This window comes from Coturnix japonica, chromosome 1 (assembly GCF_001577835.2).
Source record: "Coturnix japonica isolate 7356 chromosome 1, Coturnix japonica 2.1, whole genome shotgun sequence".
NCBI lineage: Eukaryota > Metazoa > Chordata > Aves > Galliformes > Phasianidae > Coturnix > Coturnix japonica.
In genome coordinates this window covers 98,968,041-98,987,958 of record NC_029516.1, presented here as the reverse complement: position 1 = coordinate 98,987,958, position 19,918 = coordinate 98,968,041, and the positions used below count along the sequence as shown (strand labels likewise).

At 44.8% G+C, this 19,918-nt stretch overlaps 1 long non-coding RNA gene across 1 annotated transcript; it reads left to right on the top strand.

The window, feature by feature from the left end:
• The first annotated feature begins 14,384 nt into the window (after positions 1 to 14,384).
• Positions 14,385 to 19,707, top strand: LOC107323982. Its single transcript, XR_004309627.1, has 3 exons — positions 14,385 to 14,879; positions 15,478 to 15,698; positions 16,152 to 19,707. It is a non-coding gene; the product is annotated as an uncharacterized LOC107323982 (long non-coding RNA).
• The last annotated feature ends 211 nt before the right edge of the window (positions 19,708 to 19,918 follow it).

The following is a 19,918-nucleotide window of genomic DNA, read 5'->3' as shown; positions in this document are numbered from 1 at the left end:
TGCATTGTAACCAGCTGCCAGGGAGGTGGTGGAGTCACTATCCCTAGAGGTGTTCCAGAGCCATGTGGATGTGGCACTGAGGGATGTGGGCACTGGGCATGGTGTGATGGGCTGATGGATGGACTGAGTGATCTTAGTGGTCTTTTCCAACCTTAATGATTCAGTGATCCTTCCCTTCTACCCCCAGTTTAACCTCAAGCAATGAACCTAGAGACAGTTTCCTTTCAGGGCTCTGAAAGACTTTTGATGCCATAATAATAAACCCCATGTCCTGTCTACATCTTGCAGTGTGAGGAGCTGGGGCATGGAAGGAGCAAAAGAAGAGGTGGTTATCTCTAGCTGTAACTGCCTGTCATCAGAAAGCTGGGGCGCAAGCACAAAGCACAAACAAATGTGGTCACTGAATGGTAACCTGCATTTCCTTGTTTGAAACATGGAGGCAGGCTGGGAAAATATGTACATGTGAAGCAGAGATAATTTCTGTAAAATATTCTGGAGATTGAGAGTCTCAACATTTATGAGGTTTGCAGTATTTGCTAGTTTCAGTTATTGAAGTAAGAAAAGCCTGCTATCATAGAGTCAGTATTTCTGCTTTCTGCTTGTTCGAAGCAGAAAAGGCGTGAGAAGGAGAAAAGAAGATTAAAGGTGAAACAACCCTGAGCAGGATGAGAGAGAATCATTTTAAGTTTTGGGTGTAGTTTCAGGTTGTTCTTTATTTTATCTGAACCGGTTGTCCCACCCCTCATTACAACGGCATTAAAACACGCCTGGGTGTGGTCACTTGAAGTTCTCAAGTGGGCAAAAATTTTCAGCTTCGTAAACATTCTCGAGGCGTGTATTTGTGGACCACTTTAAACCGTATATCCAGTGACACAGCACAGTCCTGCTGGCTTCTCCTCTGGCTTCTGTCCCTTTATTTGCTGTAGCTTTAGTCCAGAAAGGCTCACGTCATTCCTTCTCTCTGAACTTGAGCCCTAGCCAACATCACCAACGGCTGTATATCCCAGCCACTCCTATAGAGCACTCTGCCTCTGGAGTGGTCCCATGGAAGGACAAAAGCTCCTATTGCATTTCTATCAGGAATATGGAGGTTGGGTTTTTTTTCTCTTTATATTTCCTCAGATCATGCTGCTGGTGATCTTTTCCATTTCATTCTCCCTTTGTGCATTTTTCTCAAGTCAGGTTAAAATTTCAGTCCGCAAAGCAAGCGGTGCAGTTAGACACTTCACTTTGACTCACCAGAGGCTTTTGTCTTGTTCTTAGAACCTGTGGTAAAGCACAGTGCATGCAAGGCTACAGTTATCGTACACATGTACAAAGCCTACGCTGGTTAATTTGATAGCTTCTTAGCAACCAGCAGCCTACTTTGGCTTCAAAACATGGAGTTTCTGTCTCTTCTGACTCCACGAAGTCTAGTAGCATTTGGAAAGCTTTCCCAACAAACCAAGATAACATTTCTCTGCTTCTGAAAGTATACACTATTACCATCCACATAGATATTTACAAACCTTCCATAAAAAATAAACATTCTGCAGAACTGGTTTGAAAGCCAAGAACAATCCACGTGACATCCAACAGCATAAGCTAGAGGGCTGTGTCACACCAGCTGTGGAGGCATGGGAGGCCTCCAAAGCTCAGGTTATCTGATAGTTATGCTAAGCATCCCTAACTGGATATGCACTTGTGATTTACTTATAATAAAATCACAGAATGGCTCGAGTTGAAGGGACCTCAAAGCCCACACTGCCCCAACCCCAGCTGTGGGCAGGGCTGCCCCCCACCAGCTCAGGCTGCTCAGGGCCCCATCCAACCTGGCCTTGAGCACCTCCAGGATGGGGGACCACAGCTTCTATGGGCAGCTGTGCCAGTGCCTCATTGCCCTCTGAGGAAAGAATTCCCTCCTAACATCTAACTTAAATCTACTCTCTTCTAGTTTAAAGCCATTCCCTTTGTCCTATCTAAGAAGCTGGTCCCCCTCCTGCTTGGAAGCTCCACTGGATTACTGGAAGTCTGCAATGAGGTCTTCCTCGAACCCTCTCTTCTCCAGGTTGAACAAGCTCCCTCAGCCTGTCTTCATAGGAGAAGTTCTCCAGCTTTATGATCATCTTCATGGCCCCCTCTGGACCTGAAAACATCTCAATCCAGCATGCTGGCCAGAGAACTCAGGGAGATGGAAGTAAAAAACTAGCACATGCTCTCTCTGGCTAGGCCAGAAAGGTAATTAAATGGAAATGCCAAGAACAACTATTGCCTGCTGCACTGGGATCTGGAAACACAGAAGTGCTCCACAGTTGGTTTCCCTTTCTCAATTTGGCTGACCAGTTTTCTCATGAAAACTGGCTTGGTTTGATCTTGCTGTTCATTCTTCTGGTTTGCCTGCAGAAGGGTCAGTGCTGGAAACCAGGCACAAGAATTACCTTTCCTTTTAGTACTACCTTTTAAAAATTTTTAGAGCTCTTATTAATGCCCCTAAGGACCAACATCACATAAGATAGGGAAGTACATACATGGCATATTGCAGTGCTGTGTGTGAAGTCTGGAGCAATTTCGGGTTCAAGAGACATGTCGCCATGTCACTACAATGTGGAATTTGAGCAAAACCTCTCTACCAAACTGTGCATCTGTTCTCTCAGAGCCAGGTCTGGGTGTGCAGCTCAACTCTGGTACAGCTCTTAGAAGTTTGGGTTCAGAGCAGACCTGAGCCATAGATTCTCTGCATATCCTTATACACGCGGAGGGACACAGATGAAATTCTAGCCTTGTGGCAGAGGTACGTGCATGGTAGATGGGTTGGGAGCCCTCATCTCTCATTAAGTGCAGGTTTTAAGTTGTCATGCAAAGTGAAACGTTGTCAACAGGCGAAACTGAGCTGTGCCCTTCTGCCTGCCTTTGTGTGTCATCTCATACGCTCAGGACAGTCATCCAAAGGACAGAAGGTGGGGGGGGTCAGACTCCTTTGCATAGACAAAGGGAAAATATCTGATCTCCCATGGCAAGTAGGAAGCCTTTATCTCTCAGCAGTGAATAAATGATCCTACAGAAATATTGAAAATGATCAAAGGATAATCGAATATTTTAGCTTTCCTTATACATGCTCTTCTCGCCTCTCTTTCTGCATAGAGTTTGTGTTTATTAAGTTCTGAAAAATTTAATTTATTTTCCAAGGATACACTGTAAATATATGGTGCTTAAGACCTGATAATTTAGGCTGTTATCCAGACTGGTGTCATCAGCAGAGCTCAGGGCTGCACCAAGTATTACACCCTATAAGATAACAAAACCAACAGACAGGTGAGAGATTTTGAGAGTATCTGGATCCAACACGATAAGCTCAGTGTTGATTCTTTTACTCAAGAATCGACTTTGCAAAGGTCGCACAGCACTGTTGTAAAGGACACAGAAGCGTGAACAACAACTTGTGATAGATTCCTTGCTATTACAATAAAAGGTATGCAGAGGTTCCTGGGACTCGCTTTTCACAGCATTTTTCTGACAAAGGGCTCATCAAGGACAGGGCACATCAGAGAACTAAGAACTCTTCTTAGTTGTGGCAACAAGAACACCAGAGGTGTGTAAACACAAGCCCCAGATAAGCTAGAAAGGTTATCTTTCTTTTAGAAGGCATCCTTGCTGTGGATTGAGCCCCATACGGCTTTTACATTTTCCAAAGGCAGGAAATCTTGTTCTCATGTGCCCAGGAATAGCACATGCCTTTGCATCTGCACTCATCTCACTTAAAGTCAGAGTGCCTTTGAGCAGCAGGGCCAAGTAACAGCCACCCTGGATAGGTATCCCTCCATGCTAAATGCGTTTTAAGCTGGAAGTGTTGAGGAATCCCTTCAGCACACACAGACACCTCAGGAGCGCTTCAGCATTATATGCCTGTGGACAAAGAGGTAACTTCTGTGAGCATACAAAACGCTTCAGAAAACCCAGTTCCTATTTTTAGTGCTGAAAGGGGTGAGAGGTTCTGGAAATTGTTCTACAGCTGAGGCTCGGCGTCCCTTTGAACATCTGGTCTCTCCGCATCAGTCAGCCTCTCTGCAGTGAGTTTAAGTCAATCATGCAGCCACTGGGGTTTTCAGATTGGTATTTTCTGTAGCTTACCTATATAAGAACATCTTGCTGTGCTCTTCCAAGTAGCCACGTGCCTTGATGTAGCAGCTGCCTCTCATGTTTTATTAAAAGAAACAAAGAGGGGAAATGGTGCTGCAGAGCAGGCTAGAAAATGCCAAGATCGAATGGTATGATGCTGGCCTGTCCAACGAGAATTTGGCTTATTGGAGGTACAGAGCTATGGTGTAGAAGTACCATTTTCAAAGTAACAAAGGCCAGGATGCGGTAGATTATAGGGGGAAAAGGTAATATATATACTGGGTAACATAAGCTGTGGGAAACACTGAGTCTGGATACCTGTTTGGGTCTACATCAAACCAGCTGTTGGAAACAAGGAGCTAATGCCATGAGCTGAGGGAGATGACACTGCTGACACTGTCTAAAGTGTGCTGCTGTTTCCTTTCAAGCAGGACAGATGTTTTAGCTTGACTTCCTGCCCTGTGTAGAACTGCTTTCTTGATGCTGCTCTGCATTCTGATGCAGGGATGAGGGCATGAGGAGGTAAAGGCCAGAAAGTCAAATTCAAGAACTCTCTAAGAAACAAAAGGTTCCTCTTCCTTGCAGGATGCTGTCTGCAGATGGCCTCCTCCATGTTGACTTTGTTCTGTCCCAGATCTACCAAAGGACGTGGTGAAAGGGGTTCCCCAAACTGATGGGGTTTCACTATGCTCCTGAATCACACCACTTTCTCTCTATGACATACTGGTTCCTGTCAGAAAACCCTGCCTGCAACCCCTTTCCACCTTAAATGTTATTCAGTGGCATGGAGGGGTTCCCAAGAAGTCTCAGTTAGCAAACTACGAAGGTTGAAGATCTTTTTTTTATTATTCTGTTCCTTTCTGAAGGCGGGTGTTTGCATTACCACAGCCATTGATCCTCTGTCCTTCACCAGATGAGCCTGTGGCTCTGCCTACCCTCCCAAAGCACATAGACTATATCATGGAATCATTTGAGTTGGAAGACACCTTTAAAGGCCATCTGGTCTAATTCCCCTGTGATGAACAGAGACAGGGACCTACAGCTAGATCAGGGTGCTGAGAGCCCCATCCAACCTGACCTTGAGTGTCTCCACATCAGCTACATCACCACCGAGTTTTTCTGCAGAAGCCTAGATGCAGCTGAAGGTGACCCTGAGGACAATTCTGCCTGTGTCCATGATCTCTTCTTAATCAAACAAACATGACTCAGCCTCTTACCAGGCCCCTGGGGCACAGCCAGTGGGGTGTACCCCAACCATCAGCAGCCACAGACAGCTCTGTTTGTGCCTGTCGCTCTGGGCTCCCTGTATCATCCATGGGAATAGCAGGCATTCTCATGGTATGAGTCATCTGATCTCTTGTAGGCGCCTACAGGAGGACAAGGCAAACCATGTCCTAGAAATGCCCACTTCCTTCCAATTTCCAATGAACTCAGGTGTAAATTTCTGGTTTGGGCCTTTGTTTCATATTTGTTCCCAAATATAGGTTTTGAAAGGATTTTCCTCCCCCCCGGGAGAATTGGCTCAATACCCATACTTCAGATGGGAAAAAAAATGTTGATTGCTTAGAAGAATTTTGTCTCTTTGATGCGTTGATTACATATTTACATTCTGTTACAAATCAGGGAGCTGTGGGCAGTGTACAAAAATACATCATAGATATCATCCTTCCTCAGTGTTCTGCTCCTTTCTGTCCGTATCTCCATAGCAGATGGATGGATTCTTGTTTCAAGCCTAATTTTTGTGGGTTTTTCATTTTTTAAGACGGAATTTCTGTCCAGTATTTCCCCATTATCGTGACTTTGCTTCACCGACACATTCGTATGCCTGGCTCTAGCTGAGGGAGCTACTAATGAGCTTGGAATTAGGCATGAGCTTGGGAACTCTGCAGCATCAGGACCTCCGTGTGATTCCTCTCTTCCCTGCTGCTTGCTCATTGCTAGTGCTTCTACTCCCCACAGGTGCTGGGAAAGACATGTCCTTGCTTTCAGTCAGAGATGATATTATCACCTGCCCTTAGCAATGTTATTTTCTTTCCTGCTGAGCTTAGGCAATACTCAACATGCCTAAACAGTGCATCCACAACAAGTAATGGCATCATCTTGCTTTCAAAACAAACTTGTGGTGGGTGGAATTAGCCATGCTGAATGATGCTGACCTGACTGATAACAATCAATGAAGAAACTACTTCAGCTATTCAGTCATTCACCTCTGGTCACCCTCGTTTTAGGGAGAGTGGGAGCTGGTAGTACTCCACATCGTGTCTACCACGAAAGGAAGAACTACTGGTACTTTTTAATCAAATGTCCATATAAACAGGTCATTGTTACAGAACTGCAGGAAAGCAAGGGTATTTCCACATCACCATATGTGGTTGTCCCTAATCTGTCCCTCTTCAGTTTCTTTCTGCCCACTGCCCATAATGCAAATCTTGCTGCTCCCCTGAACAACAATTACCACAAAACACCTGTGTGCAGCCTATTCTCTGTACAGGGTATTTCCTTTCTGAGCTAAAAGGATAACTGAGTGAAGAGAAAAGCACCTGGCTTGTGGTAAAGTTTGGCTGAGTTTTGCTTGTTATGTATGTCCAGATTTGCAGAAATGTGTGAGAATGATTTCAAAGAATATACAACTGGCTCTGCTGTCTTCAAGTCTCATCTGCTTTGCCAGAGAACAGCTGGCTTAAGTGCAGTATATTAGTTCAGAGCTGCATGACGCATCAAACATTAAGTGGAAGAGTTAGGCCTTCCTATGTCCTTCATTCATCCACAAAGAAAATTATTATAGGTGGGACAAAACCCAAAGTATATCATAGAATCATAGAATCCGCAGTTGGAAAGGACCTTTAGATGTAATCTAGACCAACTTCCCTGCAATGAACAGGGACACCACAGCAACATCAGGTTGCTCAAGGCCTTATCCCGCTTTGTCTTGAAAGTCTCCAGGAATGGGGCATCAACTACATCTCTGGGTAACCTGTTCCAGTGCCTCACCACACTCACTGTAAAAGACTTCTTCCTTATATCCAGTCTAAATCTTTGAGCCTGAAGGCATTTCCCCTTGTTCTATCACCACAGACCCTGCTAAAAGTCTGTCCCATTCTTTCCTGTAGAAGTAGTGTACATAGTATATGCTTTAGTCTGTCTTCTGTCCTTCATCCCATAACCTTCCCCCTTATCTGGGGTTACCTCTCTTTGAGTGGGCTGAATTTTCCCCCAGGAATCTGAGCTAAAAAACAGAGGAGAGGGCCAAGTCTGTGCAGTGGGACAACTTGTCCAAAGAAGCAATGTTTTAGCTTCTGTTGTTGTAAAATCTTCTGTAGGACATGGTCGGCAGGACGCTGTGGTTAGAGGAAGGTTGGTTTGTGTCTGTTGGAAGGCTGAACAGAAAAGTGGGAGAGGTGAGCATTATCAGAGACTAGGTTTCAGCATCAGTTATGGGGGAATCTGTGCCAGGAGCTGGAATAAGGCACAGGTCTGAGCTGTAAAGAGGCAGGAGCTGGGCACAAGGCAACAGGCTGGTGCCTGGCAGAGAAGCCAAGGGCACCTGGCGAAGATTGTGTTGTGGCTGGAGAGTTGTACAGCTAATCCTCAGTTGTCTGATCTTGTTAGACCTTAGATGCTAGAGAGGTTGAGTGCTGCCAAAAGCCAGGTTGATAGCTCTGGCTGGGGGAAGGTGAGCTGCAAATGACAAGAACTTCAGTTGCAGTCACAGAAGGCAGGGAGCTAGAGGGAAGAAGAAGGCAGTGCTGGAAGAAAAGTGTTTACTGACCTCTTACTTCCAACTCCAGGGTGTCAAGCCTGCAGAGAGCACACAGAAGAGCACTTACTGCACTGAGTATACGCTGCAGTCATGCACAGAATAGAAACCAAGCTAGAGAGTCCTACAGTTCTGCTGCTGCCAACAAAGCCTCCTGAGAAGTGCTGTCTAATTGCACATCTGCTGACTTATATATTGGTATAACTGATGCCAAAATATGTATACATGTTAAATACAAGTATATCTTACAGTATATCTTAAAGTACATAGAAATGTAAAAACAGCTTTCTATATTTTCCCTAAAAGAATCAGTGAATCAGTCTGAATCTTAACTATCTCTTATCTAAGACGATGCCTTAGAGACTGGAACTCTGTTTCAACTTAGTCTGCAAAGCTCATGTTACAAAGTAAAACAAGTGGCTGAAACCAAGCTGTAATCAGCTATTCCTCCAGTTTGGCTGTGAGTGGAAGAAGCAGGATTTCACTTGCAGGCACGCTGCGGGCTTTTTGACGTAGCTTAATGTGGTAGCACCTGTCCTTCAAATTACTGAGTGCTGTATAATGCTGAGTGCTGGGAAAGCTCAGGCTCAGAGAGTTTCACACTCCCAGCTGCAGTACCTGATCTTTTCTCTTGCCCAAGTTTTCCATCCCAAAGTGAATTTTGTGGAACTTGGTGAACCCACTTGGCAAATGTTCTGATGCATTAGTGATGGGGAGTTCAGAAAATGCAGTGAAATAATGGCTTTTTAGAGCAGAGCTTGAGCAACAAGCAGCACACAAAACCTACAGATCACAGATGCAGAATAGACCAAAGACCAAAACAGCAGTGCTCTGGCAACTTTGTACTCTGAGTGAGGTAAGAATTTATAAAGCAGGCAATTAGAGATTATTTCCCAAGGCAGATACATAAGGATGATGATGTAAGGCCACAGGTGGCTTTAATCATAGCATTTCCTAACTTTGGATTCTGCACCTCCATTAATGTTGTTTTTAAGGAGTGCATTAAACACTGTAAGGAGCTGATGCTGATGATCAAACAACAGCTCTATGAGCAGGATTTATCTGGAATGAGGGCAGGCTCTGCATGAAAACCCACTATCCAGACATTCCTCATGCAGCCACCAGTTAAGGATTTGGTAATTCTGTAGCAAGGCTTCACATCAAGTACTGTTCACAAAAGGAAGGGAAAAGACTTATTCTTCAAAGAGGTGTATTCTTATTGCATTTACATCAAGGGCAGTAACACCACCTAATGGCATTGACCAGTCTCACCTGGGGCCTCTTCCCACCCTGTCCCTGAACTCGGAGAAGGATTCAGCTCAGCATGGGGTTGGCAGTGCCTGCCTGACCCATGCTGTAGGTGTGATTGCTTCCTGCCCTGTCTCCTAGATGGTCCTAAGATCCGTGCCACAGGTAGCACACCTCCAGCCTTACCTCCTGGATGGAGCCCTTGGACCTATGCTATAGTTCTGTCAGCACTGTTACTGACCCTTTCTGCCTTAGCTCATAATGGAAACCTCTAGGTAGACCCTGGCCCTGCCTCATTCCCTTACCGTTTTTGGGCCATCAATCAACCTCTATTACTTTCTGAGACTGCTCACAATGCTTGGCTCCTGGAGGATGATGCCTGCTGTTGAGAGCATGGCCAAGGCTGGGGTCACCCTTGATGCCCAGTTCCGCATCTCTAAGGGAGCAATTGGCCCTTCTGGTATCCCAACACCCTCCATTGGACCTGGAAATGACACAAGCTCCTTGGAATTTTAATATGGGCCCTTTGAAACTCTGTGCAGGTAAACTCTACTCATTCTGGTACCTTCTGAGCATGAAGGTTTTGTGCAGACTGGGGCAGCTGGGCCATCCTTATCCTAGTCAGGAAAAGAAGGCACAGAAACCTTTCTCTGACCCACTGCTACACTTTTGCTATGGTTCAACCCTCTGCTTTGCCATCTCACTTTGAAGCTTCGCTGCTAGAAGGCAAAATGCTCTCCAAAATTCTCCCTGACAGCTGCTGACTGCACTGGTAAAGAAGGCATATTGGGCTGGTTGTGCACAATGCCTGCCTGTTTGCCAGTTTTCCTGCTCACTGGGCGTAACACCATGGGTCAATGTATAACTTGGGGTAATGGTTTCAGATGACACCATGAGCTATGAAGAAACATCCCATGTGAAACTCAGTGTATGCAGCGTGGTTTTGGGGAAGGGGAAGGTTTGAGTTAAAAATCCGACCTGCTCAGATACAGCTACATTGATCCCAAATAGATTAATCAATTCTTGGAGATTTAGAAGCACAAACTAACTAGTTTTCCTCTTTGTGTGTCTCTCCCCCTTTCCAGGCTAATCTGCAGGAGCAGAGAGAGTATGAGAAATGTTCACTAGGAGAGTCCCAAATTGTTCTGATCTAAAAAGGGAATCGGGACTCTCAAAGAGACCACACTCCCTTGTGACATGAAGCCCTTGTGGGCAGCAGTGAGTTTTGACCATTCTTGGAAAAAGACAGAGCTAGATAGAAATGGGCTCAGAAGTTTGCCATGAAAATTAAACCTTGGAGATTTTGTTCTAATAGCTGTGCATATCCAAACTTGCTGCTGCTTGACTGTCTCAGCCTCCCTCTGTCTCCCTTCCTTGTGCCCCTGCCACTTGCCCCGCATCTCTGCCTTCTCATTCATCAATCACTGGTCCTCATCTAATCAAAGCCTCTGGCACGGCTGCAGGCCACATGGCACCAACCCCACTGGGCCAGTGCCAATAAAGTTTGGGAACTTGCCAGTTTGCATTGGCTGCAGCCAAGTATTTAATTTTTTTTTTCATATTTTTGTGATGGTACATCATATAGATTTTTAAATTATTATTATTTTTCTTTCTCTCCATCTCTGGAACAATAATTCAGGTCCAGTCCTTGTGGATCTTCCTGGCTCACTGATTTAGTCCTGTAGGTCTGTTTCATTTGACCCCACTAATCACTATATTCTGAGCTTTTGAGGAAACAATAGAAAGGGCTTTATAAAGCTCCTTAGCAAGGTGACCCCCCTGTCCTGTCCAAGGTGTAGGCAAATGCCAGCAAAAGGCAAACAAAGGGAAAATAACTTTGACTTCAAATAGTCCTTGAAGCCGGTTCTTACAGCACCTCATTAGTGTATGCCAGCGTAAGGTGACACTGTCAGTTTGCTTTGTTTTGTGTTAGCAGCAAGTTTGGTGATGCTTCCTTGCTCTTGTGATCTGTCGTGTATCTTGTGATATTTATTGCTTTATAAATGTTGGTGGTCACATGAGAATCTGAGCTATCCATTTCTATGCTGTTTCTAGGTCTCATGGTCAGAGGGATATGTTTAAGGCCCTCCACAGTGAGCGTGAAGACAAGGATATCAGAAGACAAATAGACCTCCAGGTAGGCCAAGGTTTCTTTGTTTACCCGTTTTCTTTTACTTTTCAAAGCAAGCTGCTTAAGTCACTCTAATCCAATGTCATGACTTGGGGAAGCTTGAATTGGGACTTTCCAAGCATGTGAGATTAGTTACATGCTATTTATGTTTCAGCTTTGTTTTGCTCTCCTTGCTTAGACGCCCTCCTTGGGCTTGCTCTCTATCCTGACATTAGGCTGCAAGTATTTGTTCCTCAGGCACAGCGAGTATAGAAGTTGGATAGGAGACTGAGAAGCAGATGGAGCACTCACCATCTTTTCTCACCCAAGGTTTTCTAGGGAAAGGACAGCTCCACAGTGAGGTTATGGATGGCTTTAGAAAGTACAACACAGAAGTTCTACTGAAGTTGTACCCCTTTTAATCAATGTGGGGTTTTCCCCACCCCACAATTTCTAGCTCTCCCAAGCATGGAAACTGGGAAACAATGGAAAAAATGAGGCAGCCTGCCCTTTCAGAAGACAATTTGTAATGTCACTCTGCCTGCCTGCCCACAGCCTGCAGGTGATGCTGATCATGTTTACAGGAAATGCCATGAGTAATCTGCAAAGTGAAAGCAGCTTATCCTCGGTGAGGGCCTGTCTGATGGGACAGAGCCATGCTGTGTTGCTGGGTTCATGGGCTGGATAGGAGCAGCCTGAGGAGGAGGTTGTGTAACAATTCTTCCAATACTGGTATATTGGTAAGACAGCTTGAGGCCAATGTGACTCTGACAAAAGGCCTTGCTTCGCATTGCCACCTTGCTGGAAGAAGCAAATTCTAGACCCTTTTTCACCTCATTCTTTTTGCCCTTACCCTGTTGTATGTTGACTCCAGGATGCAGCACAACCTCAGCCCAACAGAACATACCAGTTATCTCCTGAAGGATTTGGAGCACCTCTGTCACTCCCTCCCTCCCTTCCTCCCTTCCTCCCTCAGTGTAATGCTCTACTAACTGCACTCTCTGGCCATTATCTAAAAAGCATACAGTGCAGAAAAGGCTTGTGCATCCTTTGCAGATGCCTACAGCTCCTGGAGACAGCATGTGGCTGCTGAGCTCCACAGGTAGTCCTGCTGCTGGCTCAGTGCAATTCCTGAGTGTGCTGGGAGACCTCCTCCCTTTCCATGTTTCCTTGAGATCCTCTGTAGGAACCATCTTCCAACCACCCCCATGTCCCTTTTCCTGTTCCTCAGCACAGATGTTCTTTCAGTATGGTTTTGAGAGACTGAGCTGTGCCTCCTGTGAGCCAACACATTGTAGTTTACGCCTATGCTCTCCTGTGCTATTGTTCCCAGCCTGCTATCATTTCACATCAGCATTCATTCCAACTTTCAGCTCCTTCTCATTACTGAGGTACGTGCACATTATTAGTACTTACAGACCCAGAACAGGGCCGGGTCTCTGTGCCAGGATCTGTAAGGAATGATCCTGCTAGGGAGCAAACACAGCCGAGTTCAACAAACACAGCAAGCAGAGATCGTACCCGATGTTCAGAGGCAAGGAGGCAGCCTGCTTTTGTGTGGCACTGGGCATTCCTGGCATTTCTCCCTGATCCTTGCAGAAAGAAAAGACAAAGTACATTTTGCACCTGTCCCAGAAGAATACTCGATTCAGTGTTCCCTCTTCTTCCCAGAGCGTAGCAGTCTGCCAGGGACATGGAGGCACATAGAGGGAGGTGCAGAAACAAGGAGGAATGTGGAGGAAGACAGGGGGCTTTGAAGTAATGCTGAGGGAGATGGTGAGATCTGGAGATCTGGAACATGGAAGAATGCATGGGGATATGGAGAGACATAATACAACATTCATAGATATGGAGAGACATGGAGGGACATAGGAGAATGTAGGTTCTGGAGCAGGTGAGGACAGGCTTCCTGTGAGCCTGCAGCTGGACAAAGTCTCAGATTGATCTGGGAAGAGGGAGGTTGCCCAAGACCAATTTCATGCACTGCTTGCTGGGCTTGCAGCACAGAGAAGCCAGCTAGTGCTGTTTTGGCCACAGACTTAGTGTGTTTGTACCCTGCCCATTGTCAGGAGGAAACCTGCCTTGTGAGCATTGTACTTGGCTGACAGGATTGGTATCTGTTCCATCCCTCTTTCCAGCAGAGCTTCTTTACCCAAACATTGTTTTCAATAAAAATGTTGAAAATGAACACAGTCCAGACAACAGTGAAATGCCTATAGTCAAACTGCACAGTGGGCTGTCTAAATCCACACTCAGCTGTGCATGACAACCTGATGCACCACACCTACCAGAATTAGTTCTAAACAGCTATTTGCTTAGCTGCTGCTGCTCTGGAGGGCCATCTCAGTAACAAGCAAAAAATATATATATATATCCTGGAAGAAATGCAGCATTCTTATAGAATGTGAGCAAATCTGCATTCTGTTTTCCATGGTTATTTAAACCATAATCCTTCTTTGACTTGGCCTAATAGCTGTGGCATGTGTAACGAGCCAAATGTCACAGAACTGCTTCCTATTACCTTGCGCTGTAAACAAAGAATGGGCATGAGCTTTGTCTCTTTTATGCCTCCCTTTGCCTTCATTTAAAAAATTATGGAGCCTGCTAGACTGTGCTTACACTTATATGAAAGACTTATGTGGTGATCTGCGTCTTTTTCCCAGCCAAAAATTACATTGACCACTAAGTCTGAGTAAATCCCCACATCTTTTCTTCAGGTCTCAGCTAAAGGTATAACTATCTTGACCTTCTGGGGCCTTCTAATTTTGCTTAGTTGAGAATTCAAGCTGGAAGTATGTCCTCCAGTTATTCAGCTGTTCTGTGGTTTCTTTAGGCTCCTTAGGATGTGTCTCAGTGGGCAGGTGAGGGCAGACCCAAATTAATTGCACCCACACCATGTCACTCATATGCAAGGAACTTCTAGCCCAGAAGCTGTGTGATTCTGCAGGCAGCACTGTGCCAAGATAGGGAAAAACCTGCAGTTTGGCTCAATACCCACCTGGTGGTGGATACAAACAAACCCATGTGTCCTGTACCGAGCCTGCCTTCATCAGTTCATTTAGTACATACAGCTCGGCTCTCAGTGGCCCAGAAAGTGTGGGGTTTGCCAGAACTGAAGAGTATGTATGTTTATGGAGGTGAGGGAAAAACATCCATATTTTTTTTAAACCTGAAAAACTGGCTCATCTGTGCATCATAACAGGGATTTTGGAATTGAGGCTGTTGTGATGGTTGTGGGCTAGAGCAGTGCTGCACTACTGGGACACTTACAGGCTACCTCCACACTTAGCATTACTCAGAAGACAGACATTCTCTTCTCCCTTTAGCTGCCTGAACTGGAAGGCTTTTGCATGACTGTAAAGGAAAGAGCTTAATTCTTCTTTATGACCTGCTTCAAGCAAAGCTGCAGCAACCAAATGGACCGTGCTGTGCGAAACCCAACGTCATGCTCGTGTGAGTCAAACATCCCCCTCTGGTGCTGGAGAGTTCAGCTAAAGAGCAAACAATGGTAAACACCAGCAGCTGAAAGCAGGAGTTCTTTTGCTTTCTTCATGGCAACAGCCCAGCAGACTTACAGAGATCAAAAATTACCTTATCACCTGGAGGTCTGCGGAGAAGCCAAGAGATGTTGAAACCTCCCACCACCTCCAACATCAAAGGCTGCAGCAGGTATCTTTCCAGGTGCTTTTTCACAGCCAGACTCAATGAAAGCTCCCATTCAAAAGGCAGTAACTAGGGAACATTAGGTGTAGCTTCTGGTGGCTGAACCGGTTAAAGTTACCTTTCAATGTCACCAGAATCACACACTAAAAGGAGAAAGTCAAGGAGGAAAACAAAAAGACTCCTACCTAGGGGACTGGCTGCTTTACAGGGGCTGGTAATGAGATCATACTGCCATGATTCAAGGTCACAAATTTGCCTTCAGATAAGGTGTAACAACAGCCTCAGTCTGTAATGGTGGCTGTTCAGCATCCTGTGTGAAATTAATGGATAGTCTCTTGTAGGCTTTTAACTTAACAAGATGATTGCTGTAGGTTTTGTAAAAAAAAAAATATCACCAAACACAACAACTAAAATGAGCTGACGTGTGATAGTGAATAACAAAGTTCACTGAAGTCTTTTGTACTGACACACTGCATTATGATGTATTCACACCACTTTGCTGTTCTTTGTTGGAGCTTTAGGGCAGAGATGTTAACAAAGGATGTTCTGTATATTTGCAACATAACAAAATATGTTTTTTTTGTTTTTTTTTTTTTTCCATTAGGGCATGACTACTATCACATATGACTTTAACCGTGTCATAAGGTAGCAGCAGTGTCCAGAAGCAAGGCCTTTTCTATCTTACAGCTTTTGAGAACACCTTGTCTGAACAGATGCAGGCTGCTTTCTGCTCTGTACCTTTGTGCAGGGAGAGTTCAGAGTTCGTCGTGCAGTCCCGTCGTGCTGTGCTTGCCTCCTTTTGAGTTCACTGTATTAAAGATGAAGGTATTGGTAACATTCAATTTTGGCTTTCATATATATATATTTTACGTATTGTGAAATGCTTTCAGTACTGCTGTACTGCAGTAACCTATTCATTTATGTGCTTTTAGGCACCTTTGGGTAACAGAAATTACACCTATAAGCAACAATGAAAAGACAGACCAAAAACAAACCTGTCAAATCTCTCATTTCTGTAAAAGCAGGGTGAAAAAAGAGGCTGAAAATGGTGCCCTCTGCTTTCTGGTGATCTTGTGCATTCATCAACAAGGTGCCCCAAATCCATTCTTAACTACAGCTATAATCTCTTTTAACAAAGGTGCCTCCTGGGTACTGGTGAGAGACTTGTAGGATGTGTTTATTATTGTTAAATCTCTGATAAGTTAATTCCGGTTCTGGCAAATATTCCTATGATTTGCTGTTGGCAAACAAAAAAGCCACTCTACTTTGTTGCTGTAGGTGCAGTCCTGATGCCTCGTGCTGTGTATAAAACAGAGGTTTTGAATAGTGGACAATCTGCAGTCCAAAAAACCACAACCTTCTAGGGAGCAGAAGACACACTGGTAGGTGACAAAAACAGAGTTCACTGACTGCAGTTTGCAAAATGCCATAGGTTATTTCTGTTTATTGCCTGGGATTGTACAAGAAGATCAGAATTTAAGCTTGGACATTCTTGGATATTTTCCCCATGAGACTTGCGTCTGTACAGAGAGAATGTTATAATATTCTTTCTTCTCCTTGGAGTAGGGATGATATCCCCTTGGCAACATGAGTGATCACTTAAATGGAACAATAACATTAAGCAAGTGTTTGCAGTTGTCCTTCAGGGTGCTTTAGCATCTGGAAACAAGAGAAGAAGTGGTAAGCAATTAGGAAGACAGAAACATGCTTGGGAAAGTAAAGAATATTTCAAAAATGGAATTATTCTATAAAAAGAGTCAAAAACGTACCTTTAAATGAGCAGTTTGGGAGAATGTTCTATAGGCTACTTAGGATGTGACTACTGAATATGAGGGATTTACCCCTTTCTCTGTGGGGTAAGCCATTGTCTGAGAAAAGACTTTGATCTGGCTCAGGCTCTGCCCAGACAGGGAATATCTCAGTCAATGACTGTCCCAGTGAATCACATTTCTGTGCTCAATGCCTTCTCCCTGTCTTGGGAGGAAATGAATAATAACTACAGCTACCTCTTCGGCATCTCTACATGAAACAAGTTAGGGGGGCATTTTCAGCTAAGGCAAAGGGGAAAGCTCCAGCGGGATCAAGGAGTCTTGTACAGCAACTCTTGGACCCAGTTGCCATTCAGCTCAGAAACAGTTCTCTGCAAGGCTTCTACTAACATTAACAATTTGTCCCTTGCATTGGTAGAAAGCTGTCAGGATCCCTGAATCCATAGTGGTTGGATGGAATAGCTGAGCCCCAGTGCACTTCACACAGCACCCACAGCACCATCGCTTGCAGAATTATGGGCTTTAACTCAGCTCTGTGGATTCATCCCTTGCTACTTCCTCACTGGCCTTTCTGGTTGACACAAAACTCAGACTTTCACCCATGTGAAGTTCAAAGCAGCTGCTCACTGTGAGTTCCACTTCCCAAGGGAGCACTCTCCCTCAGACTAAAGTATGGAAGGTTGGTGCCTCCAGCAAGGAGCAGAGAAGGGCTGAAGCACAGATCACACTGCAGCTGAAGAAGGTGATTACAGTTATGAGGCCAAAACAAGCAGCTAAAATATGGAAGTCAGGCAACTTGGTTGAATTGGAGTTTGACAAGGGAGCAGAGCTTCAGTAGGATGTTTTTAACAGTCTGATATCTGGAAAGTCTCTTTCCTTAAGTGGACAGTTACTACAAACAAAATGGCCTTCTCCTTCTTTTGTCAGGATTAATTCCTGCAATCCATACTGTACATTTCTCTGCGCTTGTCTGCTAACTATGTAGAAAGTGCTGAGCAATCATGCATAATTTATTACTCTTAATTAAAATGTACATTTATTGTCAGTCTTTTGGGGTAATTAAAGCACCATTGAGAGAATAGGTTTATGTTTTGTATCTTTTGCAAAAATAAACAAATAATGTTTTGTGTTCTGTTTGAAGGGGCACAGTTGATCACCAAGCAGGATGCAACTAAACTTCCAGAGTAGGTCTGTCAGTTAGCATGTATCTAATATTCAACAGGATGTGAACCTACTTTGCTATAAAGTGGGTTGCCTTATTCTCTGTGGAGCTAAATGCTTGTGTTTTGGTTTTTGGCATAGATGGAAAGTATTATTTATAGATGTATTTCTACACTCCATCCCCAAATCCAGACTATTTTATTGGCCTCCAGCTGTTCCTCAGAAGCCTACAGAGATACATTTGATGTATTGCAGTGCCTACTGTAAACACCTGACTTACCAAAGCATCTTGCAGGTTAGATCAGGCTTCATAATTTATAGATCTTGAAGCTCCCCATGCAGTTGGGTATCTATGAAATGAAGGAATAAGCGCATGAAAAGAACAATCTTCCACAGGGATGGGATAGTGAAAGGATGCACAGGGTGAGACTTTGTAGAAATTGCAGTAGAACTGTCCTTGAAGATTTGCAGAATGTAGTGAAGGTGATCTTGAGATTGAGGAAGGGTGGATATTAGGAAACTTTTCTTATCAGAAAGAGTAGTGACGTGCTGGCACAGGCTGCCCAGGGAGTGATGGAGTCACTGTCTCTGGAAATGTTCAAGAAAAGGATGGATGTCACACTCAGTGGCACAGTCTAGAATGGTCACAGGCATGGTTTGATAGTTTAACCTGATCTTAGAGGTCTTTCCAATCTTAGTGATTCTGTGACTTGATGAAGTGCAAAGAGCTCATGAAAGAGAACTGCTATGGGGCCATGCATGGGTAGAGAGGAGAGGCTTCCCAGCTCCCCCTCACAAATTGCTGTGGGATTGGGATTGTTTCACCACCACTCTTCTGCTTGTTTCTTCTTTCTGACAAAAACATGATCTGTCTCTGTCTGCATCCTGTCTTTCTGTCTCTGCCTCCCATGGACAGGCAGACAGAAAGTCATTTCAGCTCTGGGGGAGGGTTTTGTACTGAGCAGAAGCCTCTCAGACAAGGAAGGGAGGTGTTTTGCTGTGCCATCCCCTGAAGTCATGTCTTTCTCAAATCAAGGCTACGTGCAGCTCTCTGGGAAGGTCTGACATTCATTACCTGCCTTCTGCCATAATCTTATTGCTTCAGAAATATGCAGGGAATTTCATGATCCACCCTTCTAGCCCAGTCAGCACGCTCAGCCCTCAGTCCAACCTCCCAGGCCCAAGTCTCACTGGGCAGGCCAGGTGGATGCTGGAGTGACCCAGTATCAGCTCTGTCACTGTAGGCAGTACAGAGTGAAACTGATTATTATCAACAGCACATGTACAAGCTGCGAGGCTTTTGATGTTGGGGTTCATGTGTGTTGAGTTAGCCAGCACACCTTAATCAGATTTTATTTTCTTTTTTAAACGAAGATTCGAAGAGCTCTTATCTCCCCATCCTTTGAACTCGTGCTTTGCTGACGTCTCCACAGACACAGCCTTCCCTCTGCCAGGTCCCAGCAGGACCCAGCCACAGCTCCAACTCAGCAAGGCAAAATGGCAGGCACCACTGGGTGTGCTGAGACAAGCCTGGCACGGCTCTGGAACAAGGAGCTCATCATCCGCCTCTGTGATGTTGGACCATATTTTACCAGTGGGGTTGGGGACGGATGGAAAAAGGACAGGTAAAAGCCATTGGAAGAGGCTCTGATGAATTCAATAACAGCCTGGCTGTTCTGGCCTTCCCTGAGCACCAGCCATTTCCTCATGGGTGCAGGGAGTCTCCAGAAAGCAAACCCTGAAACTCATCAGCTCCGCTTGCAAAATTCAGAGTCTTTGTCCTAACCACAAACACTTCACCAGCACCCCACCCGCCACAGAACACAATAGCTCATTCCCTCCATGCCTCTCCAAGCTTTTCACAGATATTAGTCAACATTTTCATGTTATTATTACAGCTTTACTTTATTACTCTCCATTTTTTAATAAAAATGCTCATGCTGCTTTGGTCCAATTCTTTATTTATGACCCAGTCTGATTTAATAGCCACATGTAAGACTGCATTGAGGGAGAAAATGGACGTGTTTGATTTGTTTCAGGATCATTTCTGAAACATTTTTCCAGCACACTTAATAGACTTCATCCTCCTGGGGAAGCCCAGGTACCGGCCAGTGT